Genomic DNA, 9,084 nt, shown 5'->3' with positions numbered 1-9,084 from the left:
CCACCCAGTCATCTACCCCTTGCTCATACCCATGTCCCCAGGCACACCACAGCAAAATAATCACTAGTCCATCTCCCCTACCCTCAAATCGAACTCCCAGTCTCTGCCCCCAGTCATCTACCCAGCTTGCTCATACCCAAATCCAACTAGCCACACCCCCAGCAAAATAATCACTAGTCCATCTTTGGTTTAAACCATGGTTTACAAGGTTTACATAAACTGCAACAGAAATCTATTCCTAAAAATAGATTGTTTATGCACAGCACACCAACAATTCAACTCTAATCTGGCTTTTTTTCTGCTTGAATAATTATCTGAAACTATAAATTTCTTACAAACTATGGCTATGTTCTTGATTTGCGTTTTTGGCTTTCCATAGTTTTCCAACCTTGGTTGGTAAACTGCTGAATCGACAACCTGACGTCGCACTGAAGACAGTACGCCAGTGCAACCTGGAACACACCCTGACGTCGCACTGAAGACAGTACGCCAGTGCAACCTGAAACACTGAAAGAGATATGGGTCGTCGGGCGCCAGTTATAATAGTCGCCATTTTACTTCAAGAAACGTGGTTGAGGGAAGACCTCCTGTGTCAATCGATTTCTGTTCAGACTGTGATTGTACTTTTCGCGGACAGTTCCGTGGCTATTATTATGCAAAACTAACACAGGTGAGTTGATTGTTATCTTTGTGAAATACTGAATTGTTATGGAATGTATTTCTTTGTGAATTTTTGTTTTGTTTTCACTGGGCGCAACATTTGAAAAGCATGAGGAAGGGTGGACGCGTATTGTTTGTACATGTCTCGTAGCCCCACTTGACTCGCCAGAGAGTTGGCGGTACAAGTGGGCCGGGCGGCCGGGGCTACACATGTCTTGATAAAGCCACAATATGAGTTAAAAAAATTCAAATCACCAGGGGAAACGCGTTTGTATCCAATTTAGGCCTACATCTTGACTCATGCATTTTCTTAGTCTAGAATTTAGTTCAAATTTTGAAAAAACAAAACAAAACACAGGTTCCTCCCTAGCCCAGGTTGAACTCCTCCTTTGCATGCAACGCGACAGCGTCCATGCATGGGTTTAAAGATTCTGCTTCATTGCGAAATGTTCTGTGAGACTTTGTGTATGATTCTATCTATAGCCAACAGTTGTCTTCATTTTTATTAAAATTACCGTAACCATGGTAAATTTCAAAAATAATTATAATAAAAATGAAAGTGTCAATAATTATTTGCTTTCAAATATGATTTTTTATAATCAAGCGTATAATAAATCAACAGTGATAATTGAATCACCAAGCCGATGTTTAAATTTAAATATAAATGTTAGACAAAAATTCTCCAGATATATGAGAAAATGATATAAAAAGGCACATGGCTACGAAAAAAATACAGAGGCTTAAGTTAAGCCTCTGTACTTTTTTCCAGAATGCTTAGCAGAATGTTCAGTCACATGATTTAATCATTGTGAATTGTGAATTGAAAAAGTGTTTGATGAAACCTTTTGGGTGGGCAAACTTTTTTATATGGCCCCAACATGATTGTACCTCGTAGAAATGCCTAAAATACCAAAACTTTTTGCATTCACAAGTGCAACTTATCAGAGAGCCTTACTTGTTTCTAAGTTTCGATCAATGGGGAGACTCTTTGCTTGGTAAGAAGTCGAACCACAAAATAACATCGCCGCGCAGAGAGGGAAAAGATTTGCCTCGATATTAGAGACACCTTGAAAACAGGACATCCCAGGATATAAGGACAAGTCTCGAGGGGTAAAATCTAGAATATTTATCAAATTTGGGTGCAACATTGAACAATCACAAGGGGTGCAGCATTTTCTTCCAAATTTGGTCAAACATTTTAAATATTGTTAACAATTCGGGTGCAACATTGAACAATTAAATGGGAGTGGTGAGTCCAGCATTTTTATCAAAATTCGGTCTAAAATTGAAAATATTTATCAAATTTGGGTGCAACATTAAACAATCACAAGTGAGTGGTAAGTCAACTATATGGGAGGGACTCGGTGAGTCGAGCATTTGTATCAAAATTGGGTCAAAAATTGAAAATATTTACCAATTTTGGATGCAACATTGAAAAATCACAATTAAAAGGGAGTGGTTTAGATCAGATTTGGTCCATTAGAACTATGAAAAGTGCTGGATTTAAACCCCTAATTTTGTCAATTTTGAACAAAAAAATGTTTCAACAGGGATCTCAGACAATTTTCACAGGTATCCTACATCGTTTTCACACAGGAACCCCAAAGGGTTTGTGCATAAATTCAGGTACTGGATAACCCTTTTTGATTCGGGTTGTTACATAACAACTATCACATGCTCAGTAAGTCCATTATGATATTCAGTTGAAATGTCTCATAGAGCGCCACCTATTGGCAGGAGTAGGAAAAGCATGTACAATAATATGGGCACAATCATCATCAAACACTGTTAGTTAAACCATAGAGAAAGGGCCGTTGAGAAAGGGTCAAATTCTGATTAGAGGCAATAGTCTCCACAATTTTGTACACATACATGACATTGACATAGTTAGTATATGATTCTAATTTATTCAAGATCTTTTAAAAAAGTTATGTAACTTGACAACAAACCAAACAGGTACTTATCAATATAGTTCATGATCCACACTTTGAATCGCCCTGTGTGGCAAAATGAGTGCTTGTGGACAACTTGTACACTTGGTTTATGAATAGGCCTATATATATAATTCAATTTAATTCTGGTTAGTATTTATATCTCCAAAGTTTGTCATGCACATGGCTGGTCTCACAGGATTCCAACGCACAATATCTCTATTGTGTGATGAAATGCACTTCCACACTTTTGCGCAACAGCCAAATTGCGCAAAAGTTATGGCGCCCTCCTTTAACTCCGTGTGATGAGCAGTGAGCACGCTTAATACTGGTGAGAACTGTGAAAAGGACCGCCTATAAGTCTCCCATTGATCCCATGTCTGGAGATTCAAAGCTAGTGATTATTTGGTTGCTCTGCACAAATTTAAAATATTACCTGTGTTTCATTTGATTGTAGGGTTGTATACTGTTGAGCTGGCACACTGTCCACAAAATATCACCACATGTACAAGTGATTGCTGACTTGGACCATGGACCAAGGGTAAGTGTAAACGCGAACAAATGCTATCATGTTGCTTTAAAAAACAGTATCTCTTTGTCAGCAACCCAACTGAAATGAACATTTCAGAAATGTTTCATTAAATCTTTATACAGCTCAATCCTCTAAAATATTCGCCTCAGATTTAAAAGGGCCAATTTCATGGCTCTGCTTATCGCCAACTTCTCCGCTTACTGTGCTAGCGTCAAATTTCTGCCCTAGCTGTAGGCCCTATAAGCGAAAATGCCTAGTAACGTGGAGCAGGAGTACACATGCACACTAAGTATCTTTGGTGAAAGTATGTGACTCGCAATCACAAGTCCTCGGGATAACGTCCGAGTCATATGATAGTCTAGTTTGAGTCTTTTGCCAATGTGACTCGCATCAAGACCAAGTCACAAAAATTGAGCCTGTCTCAAGTCTGAATCCTAGAACTGGTTCTGGGCGCTATTTCAGGAAACAAAAACAAGACCTAAACCTTGACATGCATGGTTGAACAAACAAGGTCTGTGGTTGGCTTGCAAATTTATTCCTTGTGATATTGTTAATTTTTTTCCAAAAATTATTTGATCAAATTGGTGGACTTACCCATTGTAATTTGTAAACATTTTGTCCCAAATTCGATAAAACTGCCGAACTTACCCCTTGTAATTTTTATATTTTTATATGCAAACTTATTTTGTCCTTAAAACGCTTTTCTTTGTAGTGTTTGTCTGCCACCATCGGGAAGAAATCACCAGTAACAAGCTCATAGTGATCTGAATATGATGTAGGCCTATAACAAAGAAGGTAAATACATAATTCTTAACAATTGTTTGAAGGATGTATATGCAAATCAAATGGAACTAGCGCCCAGATTAAACTCATTTAGCTAAAGGCCAATCACCATGCAAGTACAATTGTTTTTATAAAAGTGCATGGTGCTGGTAGTCTTAATAAACAGTACTTCTGATTATTATTATTATTATTATTATTATTATTATTATTATTATTATTATTATTATTATTATTATTATTATTATTATTATTATTATTATTATTATTATTATTATTATTATTATTATTATTATTATTATTATTATTATTATTATTATTATTATTATTATTATTATTATTATTATTATTATTATTATTATTATTATTATTATTATTATTATTATTATTATTATTATTATTATTATTATTATTATTATTATTATTATTATTATTATTATTATTATTATTATTATTATTATTATTATTATTATTATTATTATTATTATTATTATTATTATTATTATTATTATTATTATTATTATTATTATTATTATTATTATTATTATTATTATTATTATTATTATTATTATTATTATTATTATTATTATTATTATTATTATTATTATTATTATTATTATTATTATTATTATTATTATTATTATTATTATTATTATTATTATTATTATTATTATTATTATTATTATTATTATTATTATTATTATTATTATTATTATTATTATTATTATTATTATTATTATTATTATTATTATTATTATTATTATTATTATTATTATTATTATTTTTTTTTTTTTTTTTTTTGGGGGGGGGGTCTGTTTCATCTCCCCCTCCCCCCGCCCCCCAAATTAAAACCTCTTTAGGTCAGTATACCACCCAAATTATCTTGCTAATAATGAGGGATTGTTTTTAAAAATATAATTGACCAATAAAGCCTTGACTTTACAAAAGGAAAGACAGCAAAACGTTTTTACACTTGGAGTTGTTGTTGTCTTGTGAGAAAATATGAGTAAGGCACCGACCAGCAATCGTAGAACCTTGGCCGTTAGCCACATCAGATAAATAATCTGCCAGGGTATAGTGTAGAAATCCCAGAATGCTTTAATTTCCATTTAGCCAAATACCCAAGTACAATGAAAAACTATGGTGCAACCTGGCTTGTCTGCCATGTTTGTATAACAAACGGACAACAAATGTTCTGGAACTGGGGATAAGGCAAAAGGGGGATACGGGTGCATTATTTCTGCTACTTTCTGTCCCTCGTTTAATGGGTGAAAAGTGTATCACCACAGGGGCAAGCATGTGCAAGATACACAAAGAAATATCTAGGTGGTTATTCACGTCACCATAAGCTTCTCTCCACCCAGGGGTAAATGGGTACCTGTGAGGGCAGAGTTGGTTCTTGTGATTGATTAGCTTACCTATTTGGGGGCACGGACTGTATATTCCCCAGGGAGCTAAGATGGTTTAAGGAATGATTTAAGGCCCAGTGACCAGGGGTAATAATAATGTTAAAGCGCCATGAGCGTCACTGCGTGACAGACCTGAACGCTATAAAAAGCCACCATTATTGTTATTATTATATAAAGAGGTAGTCTAAATTACCCATGCAAGAGTTTTGATGACAAAATATTGGCTTATAACTACTAATTCTATCCGTTAACTTGACCTTTCAGCACAAAAACTCAGGGCCAGTAGTTCCTGAAACCAAGTACGGATGGAGTCTCCCCTACCGACACCTTGAAGGCTGCAGGGTATAAAGGAGATCAACTGCCTTGGAAAACATCAATATCATCAAGACATCCGAGCAGCTCATCAGTGGATCACGAATGAACAAAAGTAAGATATTCTGTTTAGATGAGTAAAGCCCGGTTCATACTTCCTGCAAACGTGAAGCGAATGTTGATGTCACAAATAATTCGCAGCAGTTCAAATCTGCTCAACTCACTTGTGAATATTAATGCGAAAAGAGGGTTCCGACGTAAAATTCGCATCGCATTCACAGGAAGTATGAAACGGGCTTTACATGTGTTGATATTTGATGCCTTACATGTAGTGGGTTGTTTTTGTAGCTCACTATACAGTTGGCATCTTGTTAATAAGTACACCATTGCAAGCAAGCAAGCATATACGCGTTTTTTTGCGCTAACTTGGTGGTGCCTGCGGATCGAAATAAATGGTGGTGCGTGCGGATCGAAATAAATGGTGGTGCCTGCGGATCGAAATGGTACAGCACGGACGATTTTCGAATAAGACTAAAGGGACCTGGACACGTGCACGTGGCATGTGGGGTCCTACTTCCGGCTCGGGCCACTGGGTGGTTGATCTTAAAGGTGCATTCGGGCTCCTCATCTGCTAGGATGGTGCCGGTGTTATCACAAATGGTTGACCAACGGAAGTAGTCCCTAAGTTCTTTCCAACTAGGGACCGCGCTAGTACAGTAGGGGACTGTCCCTCCTTCTGGGACGGCGGACCTGACCCATCCGACAGGATGGTGCAAAGGCCCTGATGATCTGGAAACCGTGTGGGGCAGGTATCCTGGGACCTTCACGTGGTAGCCCTGTTTTAGACGAACCTTACCAGGATGAATAGGCCAAATTTGAAACTGAAATATTTTGCTTGCATGGGTCTACTTAACTACAAGATTGCCCTACAATCATACTCTGTTCAATCAGATTATTAAAACAAGACTAATGCAAGAATATTTGCTTTGTTTTACATGTGAACCAACTGTGAGGTGGCATAACAACTGCATCCGCTAAGGACCGATTGTCATCAATGAAACAGCACCAAAGTCAACAGTGTCAGTTCGTAAGCGAGGCCTTAATGAACGAACCCAGAGAGATTCAAGCTCAACAGAATGGAGGGCTGACACCTTTTGCAGCCTCGGGACAATTAACATATTGCATATTTATCAAATATTTCTAAAAAAAATAAGCAACAGGGCTATATAGAATAACGCCTTGTAAATTTTTCAAACTTATATGCCAGAATGCAACATGGCGTATTTAACAAAAATCATTGCATATTTACAATATTTGCTAAAACTTTGCCCAAATGTGCAACAAGGCGTATTAATCCAAATTTGCTCAAATTGTACCCAAAGTGCAACAAAGCTGAAGCCTTTGGTATTTATCAAATTTTGCTTAAAAAAATCCCAAAAGTGCAACAGCCTTGCTAATTTATCAAATTTTGCATAACTTTTGCCAAAAAGTGCAACAAGGATCCAATTTTGCTAAAACTTTGCCAAAAAAATCCACAAGACTATAGCCTTGCATATTAATCCAATTTGCCAACAAATTCCACAAGAATTTATCAAATTTTGCCCCAAAAATTCCAAAAGACTAAAGCCTTGCGTACTTATCAAGTTTTGCTCAAATTTTGCCCAAAATGGCAACAAGACATCCAATTTTGCTCAAGTTCTGCCCAAAAGTGCAACAACACATCCAATTTTGCTTAAGTTTTGCCCAAAAGGGCAACAAGCCTATATATAGCCTTGCGTATCTATCCAATTTTGCTCAAATTGTGCCCAAAAGTGCAACAAGACTATAGCCTTGCGTATTTATCAAATTTTGCTCAAATTGTGCCCAAAAGTGCAACAAGGTTCTTACGTAAATTTTGCTCAAATTTAGCCCAAAAGTGCAACACTGTTATAGCCTTGCGTATTTATCAAATTTTGCTCAAACTGTGCCCAAAAGTTCAACAAGGTTCTTACGTAAATTTTGCTCAAATTTAGCCCAAAAGTGCAACACTGTTATAGCCTTGCGTATTTATCAAATTTTGCTCAAATTGTGCCCAAAAGTGCAACAAGACTATAGCCTTGCGTATTTATCCATTTCTGCTCAAATTGTGCCCAAAAGTGCAACAAGACTATAGCCTTGCGTATTTATCCATTTCTGCTCAAATTGTGCCCAAAAGTGCAACAAGACTATAGCCTTGCATATTTATCAAATTTTGCTCAAATTGTGCCCAAAAGTGCAACAAGACTATAGCCTTGCGTATTTATCCAATTTTGCTCAAGTTTTGCCCAAAAGTGCAACAAGGTTCTTTCGTTAATTTTGCTCAAACACTGTTATAGCCTTGCGTATTTATCAAATTTTGCTCAAATTTTGCCGAAAAGTGCAACAAGACTATAGCCTTGCGTACTTATCCAATTTTGCTCAAATTTTGCCGAAAAGTGCAACAAGGTTCTTTCGTTAATTTTGCTCAAATTTAGCTGAAAAGTGCAACACTGTTTTAGCCTTGCGCACTTATCAAATTTTGCTCACATTTTGCTTGAAAATGCGACAAGGCTTATATAGCCTTGCATACTCATCAGATGTTGCTCAAAAATGTGACAAGGCTTTAGCCTTGCATACTTATCAAATTTTGCTTGAAAATGCAACAAGACTATCGCCTTGCGTATTTATCAAATTTTGCTCAAATTGTGCCCAAAAGTGCAACACTGTTATAGCCTTGCGTATTTATCAAATTTTGCTAAAATTTTTCTCAAAAGTGCGACAAGGCTAGCATACTTGAAAATGCAACAAGGCTATAACCTTTATATAGCCATAACCTTATAGCCTTGCATACTTATCAAAATTTGCTCAAAAATGCGACAAGGCTCATATAGCCTGGCATACTCATCAAATGTTGCTCAAAAATGTGACAAGGCCTTGCATATTTATCAAATTTTGCTTGAAAATGCAACAAGACTATAGCCTTGCGTATTTATCAAATTTTGCTCGAATTGTGGCCAAAAGTGCAACACTGTTATAGCCTTGCGTATTTATCAAATTTTGGTCAAATTTAGCCCAAAAGTGCAACACTGTTATTAAAGCCTTGGGTATTTCAAATTTTGCTCAAATTTAGGCCAAATTTTCAACAAGACTATATAAGCCTTGCGCACTTATCAAATTTTGCTCACATTTTGCTCAAAAATGTGAGAAGGCTTTAGCCTTGCATACTTATCAAATTTTGCTTGAAAATGCAACAACACTATAGCATTGCGTATTAATCAAATTTAGCTCAAAGTTTGCCCAAAAGTGCACCCAGACTATAAGCCTTGTGTAGTTTTCCAATTTTGCTTAAATTTTGCCCAAAAGTGCAACAAGACTATAGCCTTGCGTATTTATCCAATTTTGCCCAAAAGCGCAACAAGACTATAGCCTTGCATATTTATCCAATTTTGCTCAATTAATTTGC

General features: G+C 36.1%; 1 long non-coding RNA gene across 1 annotated transcript; it reads left to right on the top strand.

Annotated features, from left to right (window-relative positions):
• Positions 1-563: 563 nt before the first annotated feature.
• Positions 564-5,733, top strand: LOC139935674 (uncharacterized). Its single transcript, XR_011785838.1, has 4 exons — positions 564-670; positions 3,049-3,132; positions 3,836-3,918; positions 5,577-5,733. It is a non-coding gene; the product is annotated as an uncharacterized lncRNA (long non-coding RNA).
• Positions 5,734-9,084: the final 3,351 nt, after the last annotated feature.

Source organism: Asterias amurensis, chromosome 4, assembly GCF_032118995.1.
Source record: "Asterias amurensis chromosome 4, ASM3211899v1".
In the NCBI taxonomy this organism is placed as follows: Eukaryota; Metazoa; Echinodermata; class Asteroidea; order Forcipulatida; family Asteriidae; genus Asterias; species Asterias amurensis.
Note: the sequence above shows the minus strand (reverse complement) of the source record. Positions and strands in the feature narration are given on the sequence as shown.